Source organism: Haemaphysalis longicornis, unplaced genomic scaffold, assembly GCF_048455015.1.
Source record: "Haemaphysalis longicornis isolate Haplotype H1 unplaced genomic scaffold, Haemaphysalis longicornis Haplotype H1 scaffold_1, whole genome shotgun sequence".
Taxonomy (NCBI): domain Eukaryota; kingdom Metazoa; phylum Arthropoda; class Arachnida; order Ixodida; family Ixodidae; genus Haemaphysalis; species Haemaphysalis longicornis.
In genome coordinates, this window is record NW_027526203.1 from 148,689,575 (window position 1) to 148,701,714 (window position 12,140).

The window sequence follows — 12,140 nt, forward strand, 5'->3', positions numbered from 1 at the left end:
GAAGGCATTTGACATGAAAGGCATGACATGACAAGGAGTTGACATGAAAGGCATGACATTTCCAGAAACTACCATTTCCAGTTCCTGTTCATAAGGCAATCGTGCTCATTGTATAGATTGTCAAAATACATAATCATACCATGATTACACTACATAGTACATGTTGCACGTGGTCCTCCAGCTTTTGAAGGGCGCAAGCCTCAGAAGCTCATGGTGATTTCCTATGAATAGCGTTAAAAAAGTGCTGATCGGGGGAGTGATTGCCGGCACACCACGCAAGGCTAGGTCCGCCAGTTAATTAACACCACCACAACCACCACTAGTACACTGAAGCACTTGTGGTTAAAGTTACCACAAGAAACGAAAGTTTCCCCCACATAACATCTAATATATCAGTAAAGCAACATAGCTTCTTTGTGCTCATTTTATGCCGCACGAAAACTTAGCAAAACCTTTTACTCGAGCCATTTGTATTTTTTAAAGGGGCCCGGAAGACAAAATACGAGTTCGTTTTATTCAAAAGATTTGGTGTTTTGTAGTGCCCCCAGTGCTTGTTTGGCAGCAAACGATTGTTTATTCACTGAGAAATTAAACATTTTAAGCCAAAATTTTCGTTCTCCCACTAAATCGTGTGTTTTGTAACGGGAGTGAGGACGTTTTCAGGGAAGGTACCTGAAACGGAAGTTGGTATGTTGACTGAGGCTGCTGTTAATGGTGAAAGCTGTCTTTTGTTGTCTTTTGTTTACTGTTTGTCTTCATAGGTTGCCACAATACTGCCAAGAGACCGCTTGCACTTGCTTTGTTTTTGACCTGATTTGTACCTGAACCTGACTTACTTTTGTTATGGTTGGTAGTAACCGTTGGTAAAAGATGCGTATGCTTGACCGGAAAGGTCGCGTAAGTGGCGATGTCGCTTATGACAGTTAGCCTGTGTTGTGTCAGACAGGCCCAACGTGCCCGACGGCTCTGCCACTTCGAACAACATAGTGCATGCTATACGCACTTAGTGTGGTGCTTCCATGTTTACATGTTTGTTTGTAACTTCTGTTGTTTACCCCACCATTATCGCTGCTATAAAAAGGTTGTGCACTAAAGTTATGCCTGAATAGCTCGTTCTCTAAGCTTATAATCCCTGCTTAATTTGCCTTAGATTTTGTCGGCCTGAGCCAATTGCGACGAGCTGCCCATAATACATCATAAACTTAGAGCAGAAAAGTAGGTATGGTGTCACATGCCCATTCTCTATTTTCCTCATTAGACTGCTTGCTTGCGTGAAGTTTGCGTTGAACCCCGCACGGGGCAGCTTGAGCAATCATCGTGACGGTACTGGCGATACCGCGGACCCCGAGCCCCCAAACATAAGCTGGATCCAACCGTGGCGATGTGTTTATAGGTGGAGGGTTAGAAACCACGAACGGTGGCCGTCGGAGCCCAGGTCAAGCTCCGGCGGATGGGCTCCCTGTCTGTTTACCAGGCAGGGAGCTCCGGGACCTCTCTCGGCAACAGGGTAAACCGAGCGAAGAAAGTACCCCCGTTCCCTGCTTTTATACATGCTGTATGGTTTTTTCAAAATTTCCCAAACCCAATGATCGGCCCCCTAAAAGGGGTCGCACCGAAGCATCCTATCCACCCCTTCCGATGACGACAACAATCCGAAAACCTGATAACTACCCCCATTTCTTGATAATTGAATCTCTTGAACAAGCCAGGCCTATTGCTTCGCAGTCAGTGTTCTTGCTTTCGAAGTTTCTGGAAAGTGTTATAGGTGAATCCTATAAAGCTAAGAAACAAAGAACCGGTGAAATCTTGGTCGAGGTACATAGTGAGCAGCAGGCCACAAAACTCTTGAAGCAGACCCGTATTGCCGATCTTGACATCAAGGTCACGCCCCACCGCAGCCTCAACAGCTCTCAGGGCGTGATCTCGGAGCCAGATCTTGCAAATGAGACCGATGCCGATCTTCTTGAAGGCCTGAGAAGTCAAGGTGTGACAGCAGTCAAGCGCATCACCATTAGAAGAGACGATAAGATAGTACCAACTAAACATATCATCTTGACTTTTGACCGTTCCACTCTTCCTGACCACATCAATGCCGGTTTTATCCGGTGCTCCGTCCGAGCGAACATCCCAAACCCGCGGCGCTGTTTCAAGTGCCAGCGGTTCCGGCATGGTACTAACTCGTGTCGGGGCCAAATAACCTGTGCCAAGTGCGCCCAACATGACCATCCCACAGATAATTGTAGTTCACAACAACTCCTCTGCAATAACTGTCAGGGCCCACACACGGCGTACTCCAGGAAATGCGAGAAGTTCCAGCTAGAAAAGAAAATAATAAACATCAAGGTCACAGAGAACATCACCTTCCCAGAGGCGCGAAAGAGGTTCGCCTCTTTCCCCCTGGGGAGGTACGCCGACGCAGCTCGCCGGGGGGCGGAGTGGCGTCTTGTTTCGGCGGGGACCCAGTACCGAGAGTTGGACTTGGTCCCGCCCCCGCCCCCCCCCTGGGTTGCCTCTTGCAGCCCAACCCGCCTCCGCACCGCTCGCTGAGCCAGCAGCGGCTGTGGTGGCATCCACGTCCGGTGGGGATGCTGCTGCACCCACCGTTTCCCCCTCTCCACCGGCCCGAAGCACACGCGAGGGCCCGGACGAGATGGAGACGGAGGCAGTCGCAGCGACCCCCTCCTCCGCCTCACTGCCTGTGCCTGTGCCATCTGTGGTGCTCCCCACGCCTTCGGCACTGGCAGCGCAGGCAAAGAACACCCGAAAGGGTACCACGTCAAGGGGGCCCAGTCCGCTGGGCACCCCCTTGCCTTCAGATAATGACATGGACGTCGAGCCCTTCCGGCCTTCATCGCAGCGGAAGGAACGGGCTGCGACGTCCAGGTCAGTAGAGAAGGCCAGAAAACCCCATCCAAGAGTCCAAGCCCCGAAAGACCCTACATAAATAATCACTCTCCAGTAGCTCTAACACATCGTAATGGGAAGAGAAAACGTAGTTCAATGGAACTGCAGAGGCCTTCTGAATAATCTTGACGACGTGCATGAGATTCTGTATGCCAACCAGCCAAGTTTAATGTGTGTCCAGGAAACACATCTGAATTCCAAACTAACAAATTTCTTGAATAGTTACCTGGTATACAGGAAAGACAGGGATGGCTGCACACACTCTTCTGGCGGTGTGGCCATAATTGCCCGCAAATCCTTAGCATGCCACCCTGTCACCTTCAACACCGTCCTTGAGGCTGTAGCCGTCCGCACAATAATTTTTAATAGGTTGATAACGGTATGCTCCATCTACATCTCTCCTGATCTTGCACTTCTAAGCTCTGACTTTGAGGCGCTGGTCGACCAGCTTCCTGAACCGTACATCTTAACAGGCGACTTCAATGCACACAATTCTCTTTGGGGCTCTTCTCGCACGGATGCCCGAGGTCGCCTGATAGAGAAGTTTTTAACATCCTCTGGAGCATGCCTTTTCAACAAGAAACAGCCTACATACCATAACATAGGACACAATACATACTCAAATGTTGACTTGGCTATTGGTTCAGCAATTCTCTTTCCATGTTTTGAGTGGGGAGTGGGCACTGACCCATATGGCAGTGACCACTTCCCCACTTCACTAACATATACCGTATTTACTCGCGTAATCCTCGCACTCGCGTAATCCTCGCACCCTTAATGTCAGCCACCAAAACTTGGATTTTTTTGGTTCCTCGCATAATCCTCGCACCCCCAACTTTGAAGCGGCGAAAGTTGCCTGCTCGCGAAACCCGCATGGTGCACGCGCTCTCCAACGCGCGCCCTCCCCCGCCGCCTCTCCGTTCGGCGGAGAGCGCTGTGTATCCAAGGCCATCCAGGCGCCCCAACAACCTGCATGGCTACTCCCTAACAGGCGCCCTAACACGCTACTCGCACTGTACTTGAGCCGGTTTCGCGTGCGCGCAACTAGACTGTGTTCGCGCAGCCCGCTGTCGTGTCGTCGTGTCGGCGTCGTGGTCCCGTCGTTGAGCAGCAGCAGTCAGTGAGTCACTCGCGTCAGTGGTGGATATCTCGCTGCCATTTTGAAAACTTTTTGATCTCTTTGTTTTGTGCTTGGTGCCGCTTCACCATGGGGAAGAACGCCAGCTACATTGCCGCTTTCAAATTGAAAGCGATAGAGTACGCGATCGAACACGGCAGCCGCGCCACAGGCAGGCACTTCGGCGTCACCGACTTCAACATGCGTTACTGGAGTAGGGCACGCACGTGACGCCGATGAGATAGGGCGCGCGCCAGAAAGCAAAGGCGGCAATTTCATGAACGCTGATCGACGGGAGACTGTTTACGTTGTAAATAATAAAATAAAAAGAAATAGCTGCTGTTGGCAACACTGAGCTTACAGATACAAAAAACGACCGCTACATTTAGCGGGACTGGCAGAAGGCAAATTGGCAACACGGTGCACCGGATTTTTTTTCCCCGCATAATTCTCGCACCCCTATCTTCGCATAGACTTTTCCGAAAAAAAAGTGCGAGGATTATGCGAGTAAATACGGTATAGGTAAAAGCCCAAGCAGTTCATCTTCCCATAATAGGTTCAATGAAGCACGAGCTAACTGGAACACATTTACAGATACATCGAAACTACACCACACATCCATAGGACACCTACACGTTGAAGAAGCTACCCAACTCCTCACGGCGCACGTCCTCGACGCCGCCGAAAAGTCCATTCCCCACGCCTCTGGTGCCCCGCGCAACCAGAGGAGGCCGTGGTGGAATGAGGACTGTAGGTGGGCGCGAGAGGCCCAGAGCAAGGGGTGGGGTATCCTTCGTCGGTGCCCCACGTCGGGTAACCTTATTTTGTTCAAACGGACCAAGGCGTTTGGAAAACGTGTGTGCCGTGAGGCAAAACGAGAGAGTTGGCACATCTTCTTGACATCCATTAATTCATACACAGACACACACAAAGTCTGGACACGTATACGCAAGCTCAAAGGACAACAGACACACAGCCTGCCCCTGGTTAGCACAACAGGGGACACACTGGAAGACCAGGCTAACACACTTGCACAACACTTCGAACACGTGTCTAGTTCAGCACACTACACAAACACTTTCATGAAACACAAAACATCTGCAGAAAAAAAGCCCTTACACGACAAAGACAAATCAAAAACTTCTTACAACTCTGAATTCACTCTCTATGAGTTGAGGGCTGCCCTGAGCACGTGAAACCTTCAGCTCCAGGCGCAGATAAGATTACATACACCATGATACAGCACCTACACCCAGACACTCTTGAAACACTCTTACACCTATACAAGAAAATATGGCTTTCGGGGCACATTCCACGCTCTTGGAGGGAGGCCATAGTAGTGGCTTTCCTAAAGGAAGGGAAGGACCCTTCCTCTCCCGCCAGTTATCGTCCCATTGCCCTGACAAGCTGCCTGTGTAAGCTCTTCGAAAAGATGATAAACAGGAGACTCGTGTACTTCTTAGAGTACAACGGTTTTCTCGAGAGCTGCCTGGCGGGCTTTAGGGCGGGGTGATCTACGAACGATCAACTCGTTGCGTTAGAGTCATATATTAAAGATGCTTTCCTCCATAAGCAGTACTGTATGACAGTATTCTTTGATCTTGAAAAGGCGTACGACACTGCTTGGCGGTACGGCATCCTCAGCGATTTGAAGTCCTTTGGCATGTCGGGTAACATGATGAATACGCTTGTTAGTTACCTGTCTGAAAGGACGTTTCGCGTGCGAGTTGGAACTGCCCTTTTTTAGGGTTCATGTGCAGGAAAACGGCGTGCCGCAAGGCGGTGTTTTGAGTTGCACTTTGTTTATTGTAAAAATGAATTCTCTTCAGAAGGCACTGCCACCATCGATCTCCTGTTCAATCTATGTAGACGATGTTCAACTCTCCTTCAAATCGTGTAACTTGTCTATCTGCGAGCGCCAAGTGCAGCTTGGTGTGAACAAGCTAGCCGGCTGGGCAGATAGCAACGGTTTTAAATTTAATCCAGGAAAGTGCACTTGTGTTCTGTTTTCCAAGAGGCGTGGCATTCGGCCGGATCCAGACATTCGACTCCACAGTGTCTCTATTCCTGTCAAAAAGGAACACAAGTTTTTAGGTATAATCTTTGACGAAAAGCTCACATTCATCCCACACATAAAACAACTAAAACATAAATGCTTAAAAACAATGAATATCCCGAAGGTTCTGTCGCACATCTCTTTTGGTGCTGACAAACAACTTCTTTTACGTGTTTTTACCAGCCTAATAGGTTCACGACTGGACTATGGTAGCGTTGTCTATGGGTCAGCCACTAAAACATCCCTCAGATTGCTGGACCCTGTGCTTCATCTAGGGCTCCGCTTGTCGTGTGGTGCCTTCCGAACTAGTCCAGTTGAAAGCCTGTATGTAGAGTGCAACAAATGGAACCTACAATGTCAGCGAGCATACACAGACCTCCTTTATGCTTTTAAAATTTCATCCATGCCTCACCATCCTTTTAAATCAGTTTTTCATGATACCTCCATGACTGAACTCCTTTTAAATCGACCATCGTTCTCTGCGCCCTTCTCTTACAGAGTTAGAGAGGAAGCGTCAGAGCTTGCTGTCTCCTTTTTAGACACCATCCAAAGTTCTGTAACAGATTTCATAGCACCACGGCATCTCCGCCCTGTGTCATGCGACACATCTTTCACACATGTAGATAAAAACCGAGCTCCCACATGTGCAATTCAGCAGCACTTCTGGTATTTGCAGGAGAAGTATCATTATTCTGAATTTTATACGGATGCCTCTAAGACTTCCATCTCTGTGTCCTGCGCGGCGCATGGGCCCGGCCTTAATGTCACTAGAACTCTGAATAGTCATACAGTTAAACTTCGTTATAACGAGACGGGCTATAACGAAATAATGGCTATAACGAGCAAATCGTAATTCCCCTTGAAAGCCCCCATAGAAACCAATGTATTTAAAACCTCGTTTTAACGAGGTAAAATTTCCCTGTTACGGGATATAACGAACAAATTTCGTTGAGAAATCAAATTTTGAGCTAATTTTACAACAGTGCGCAACGCGGATTTGAGACAGTGCGCGACGCGGCAACTGTATTAGCAGTTTAAAACTCCCGCCACGCGCGCGAAGCTGGATGGTGCGCCATGTGGATGCTGCGCCCACGAAGCCCCCACGTTCCTCTCGCTGCGCACGGCATGCAGACAATGGGGCCCTTCGATTTACAGTCTCGGTCTCTCCGCGGGCTCCCCGAGAAGCAGTCCGACGTTCGATTTTCCCACGTATCTCTATGGCTTCGGGGAATCCGCGGACTATCCGCGATGAGTCCGAGAAAAACTTCAAAGCTCACGGCGCGCGCGGTTGCGTCGCCTTCCTCTCCCCCCCTCCTCCTCCCCTGTTCGTATCGCCAACGTCGCTGCGTAGTTGTGTGTGCGTGGGTTTTGGCAGTCTTCAGCCTTGTCTTTTATCGTACTGCCGGCGTGATTCCAACAACGCGAATGCGACAGGCGGGAAGCGAAAGTGAAAGACTATCACGCTTGAACAGAAGACGGCTATGATAAAAGCCATTTAATCGGGCGCGAAGGAAGGTAAGGTGCACTCCGTGGTAAGGTGGCAAGAGACTTTGACGTGTGGACGAGTACGCTGTCCACCATCGTGAGCAACCGAGAGTCTATCGTCAGCGCTGTTGCACGTGGCTTGAAAAGAAGCACTAAGGACGGCGTCGGAGGCACTAGATGCGGTGGACGTGCTGCGTCGCTACTTCGGCGCGCACGAGGGCAGCGAAGATGGCGTGAACATAGCGGCCGCAGCTGAGGGAGCCATCGCTCGCATCAGGAAGGTGCATCAACGTCCAATTACAAAGTTCTTCGAAGCTAAGTCTGGTTGAAATACGAGTTTTGAACTCCAATAAAGTAGGATCGTGACTTTTCCTTTTTATCTCCGGAATGTGTTTATTTTACTGACTACCACCGTGCAGAAAGATGCTATTTTGCCCGCTTTTTGTTTTAGGTAACTACAATGCATAATATTTGCAGTAAATGTCGGTTATGGCTATAACGAAATATTGGCTATAACGAGCCAATCGCGGCCCCCCTTCAATTTCGTTATAATGAGGTTTAACTGTACTAGTATCTTTACGGCAGAGGCTTATGGTGTACTTCTTGTTGTTAATCATATACTCCAAAGCCACACCCCAGAATATATTATCTATACAGATTCCCTCAGTGTTGTGCGGGCATTGTCATCAACAAAGTCTCCAAAAAATCACGTTGTAAATCTTATCATCAAAGGTATTATGTCGGTGTATGTCCACAAATTTGAACTCGTCCTTTGCTGGGTCCCTGGCCACTGTGGTATAGCTGGGAACGAAGCCGCGGATCGAATGGCCGCTGCTGCTACACTCTCGAATGCAGTAGACATAACCACATTACCCTACACCGACGTGAAGCCACACATCAAACAACAACTTCGCAAACATGGCAAACACATTGAAGTGAACAAACAGACAACAAGTTACACGTAATAAAACCACACTTAGGACCGTACACCTCCGATACACGCAATAGATACATAGAAGTCGCCTTGGCTAGATTACGGATAGGGCACACGCACGCAACGCACTCGCACCTGCTCACTGGATCTCCAAGACCTCTGTGCAGCAGGTGCGGAGAGGCCCTATCCGTGATCCACATCCTCATACAATGTAAGGCACTCGACATTACACGACGAAAACACTTCCCACAACTACACACACGACATATTCCATCACACCCGTCGTACTTCTGAGGAGACGATGCCATGTTTTCTGTTCAGCGCACCTTTGAGTTCCTATCAGAAGTTCACTGTTTACAACTCATCTCATACCACCCATAGTTTTACCCCTGGTCCTATACATCAGCCACCTTATTTATTCTTAAACCACTCTTGTTCTTCACCCTGGCCCTTTACACCAGCCGTACTCATAGGTTTTTTTTAACTGATTTTATTTCGTGTTCTCTCCTCATCAAATAACTTTGTGTTTGGCGCTCTTTGCCCGTGTTGGCCTTGCGCCAATAAAATCAAACCATCATCATCAAGTTTGCGTTGAAAGTGGTGCCAGTGTTATTCTAACGAGGCAGTCTTTCGAATAAACCAAATTTACATTTTGTCTTCATTGCCCCTGTAAGGCTACTGAAGCATCCTTGAGAAATTGGAAATTTCAATTTTCTTATTGAAAACTACTCAATATTCACTTCAATTCGGAAATGTTCGCTTCTCTTCATGCTGTTCGAACAAAATGAATATTCGCTTCATGTTCGCAGTGAAAGCAAAGATCTTTATTTGCACACCCCATGATATAGGGTTCGAAAAGAAGAAGAAAAAAACATTGAAGTCGGGCATTTCTGAAATGCATTGAAACAGACCAAGCAGTGCTTGATCAATATGTTTTTCCTTTTCGGGTTTTTTTTTTTCCCTTGCATTTCAAATCTGTGGTGGTGTCTGTGCAATGGCTGCTGCAGAAAGCGTAGAGGGTTGTGAATGAGCTTTCCAGACCCTGGGGGCTAATGCAGTGTGCAGCAAAAAAAAAAGAAAAAGCACTGCTTAGCCAGACTCGGCCTTTCTTTCCCAAGCTGTCACTTGCCCCGACCGACATGGACAGCGGGATGTGGGAAGGAAGAAGACCTCGCATGTTGGGAGTAATTTGACTGCGCCCGGTCAATTAGGTACGACTAATGGCCGATACATGAGCAACTGCTTTAGGTTCACGGTGTCAGTTTTAAAGCCGTGGGATTCCTTGAGGAGCATTGGAGCTCTTGAGCGATGCTTTTGAAAGTCACTGATGTTGACCAAGCGAGAAAGCCGAGGAAAGGTTACGAAAAGAAAGTGCCGCACGCAGACACACCCATGCACTACTGCTGAACCTTTTTTGAAGACTCGTAATCTTCCGTGTGCGGTCTTTGTCAGAATTTTCTAGGCCCCATGAAAATTTATTGGCCTCAAAGATTTCAAAGCAGAAGCTTAACGTTCAACTCTGACTAAAATATTGCATGACAGTAAGGAAGAGAAGTGCTTTTGCCAACTTTTTAACATAAGCCATTTCAGTCTTGCCCGAAAGATATGCTTGCGTTCTGAATTTTCGGGGCCCTATCACCTTTTGGAATGGCCTAGAAACTTTTCACAAAGGATGTACCTACTTGGTGTGATTAACTGGTGGTTTTGTTGCTGAGTAGAGAGGGCCATGTTTTGAGCACATGCAGTGGCTCAATGCAGAACTGAGCGCGCAACCTGGCTGTATCCAGCAGCAGGTTTAGGATGACTATGAAATGCATGATGTATGAAATGCATGGCTATGAGCATGACTATGAAACACATTGGCTCACTTCTACAGGCAAAGAAAGTCCACCTGCCTCCCTGCTGAGTGATCAGGGGGTTGTGTGGAATTCAGACAGGGCAGGGCACTCCTTCTTATCAGTTTGGTGGCTCCCTGGGGGCCAGCAGGATTGATGCACCCTTATTTAGGACTTTTTTTTTTCCCTAACCCTTTTAACCCTTTGAGGGTCGAATTTTTTCGCCAAATGCGACCCCCCAGGGTCGATTTTTGTTATTGCTAATTTAAATTCTTTGGATGAATCTATTTCGAGAAAAAATTATCGTAATTTTTTTAGGGTGACCATAAAGTGACAAAAAAATTGTTTGTGTTGTTACATACATGTGGTTTATTCATGAGTAACACAAGAAAAATTCTAAATAAAAACGACAGAGTAACAAGCCGGCACCTTTTGAGTGAATCGAAATCAGATAGACATCAGTTTCGCGGGCGCAAGGAGCGGGAGGCGCCCGGAGGACGATACACAAACCAGACGCTGCGCGCGGGCACGCGGTCGGATGCGCGAGCGATAGACGGCGCACCGCTCCTATAAAATACAAAAAAAAAGAGAGAAAAGAGCCTCATCAGTTTCACAGGTGCCTTTGGTCTGTGGCAGGCGCAAGAAGCGAGAGGCGCCCAGGCGCCCGGGGGACGATACCCAGCTGGATGCTGGGTATCGTTACTGGATGCGCAAGCGATAGCCGGCGCGCCGCTGAAGCAAATCATAAAAAATAAAAACAGGAGCCATCAACGCAAGAGAATAATTTGACATATATCCGCAATGTGGCAGCAAATGCCAAGCAAAAGAAGTTGGCGAAAAAGGTGCGCTTTTTAAACATACAAGCGATGACGTACATATACGTTATTGACCATTTTGAAAGTGTTTGCAGAGGACATATATGTACGTCCGTGACCCTGAAAGGGTTTAGCGCCCCACCAGGTTCTTTTCAGAGCACCTTGTTCAAGAAATATTCAGTGCTGTGGCGTTCATCTCGGCACCCAATAGTTCCATTCCTAAAAAAGTACTGATATGAAACTGTCGTGTTGTTTTCTTCACTGCTATGTGTGCCCACGAGCGCCACAATCATAGAATGGCACATTAGAGGGTCGATAGCAGCGTAATTATTTACAGCCTCGTTTATTTGCGTCAGTTTTGCTTTCGACTTGACGAACACCGCGGCGGCCGCTATGACAGGAGGGCGCACGTGACGTCACCACCGTTGCGCACGTTGCACCACCGCCGGTGTGGACACGCGTGCGCTTGCGCTCGCTCGTGCGCCCAGACCAGCCGTGGTCTCTACCATCTCCACGCGCCGGGCGGCTTGACGTCAGTCCCAAAACCGTGATGTGTACAGATTAATCCATCAATCAATCAATCAATCAGCCTTTTATTTAGCCTTCTTCTCATAAAAGAGTGCTGGGACAAGAACAAAACGCCGTAGTGCAGCAGCTTGACGAGGTCCTTGCCTCATTGTCTTGGCAACTGATACAGCGTATGGACTGTTTCATACATACAAAAAATACAGCAATACAACAAACGTGTCGCAGATACTACCGCACGAATACTATCTTATTCACACTATAGGTAATACAGTAGTGGTACAAAACACAATAGTTTACGAGCACAATGTTATTGCAATATACATGTAGCTTTTTGCATCGATACAATGTTTTGCACACTAAGGGCAGAATTAAAAGTACATACATTCTGCATAATGTACAGCAATATTTCACAAAATATCAACCAGAGATGGCGGAACTGCGTGCACCAATTGTAGCCAGCACGTTG

The 12,140-nt window shown here is 48.0% G+C and overlaps 1 protein-coding gene across 1 annotated transcript in view; it reads left to right on the plus strand.

Annotated features, from left to right (window-relative positions):
* LOC144137874 (valine--tRNA ligase, mitochondrial-like) overlaps window positions 1-12,140 on the plus strand; it is a 140,814-nt gene that overhangs the window by 36,313 nt on the left and 92,361 nt on the right. The gene's annotated exons all lie outside the window — the stretch shown is intronic.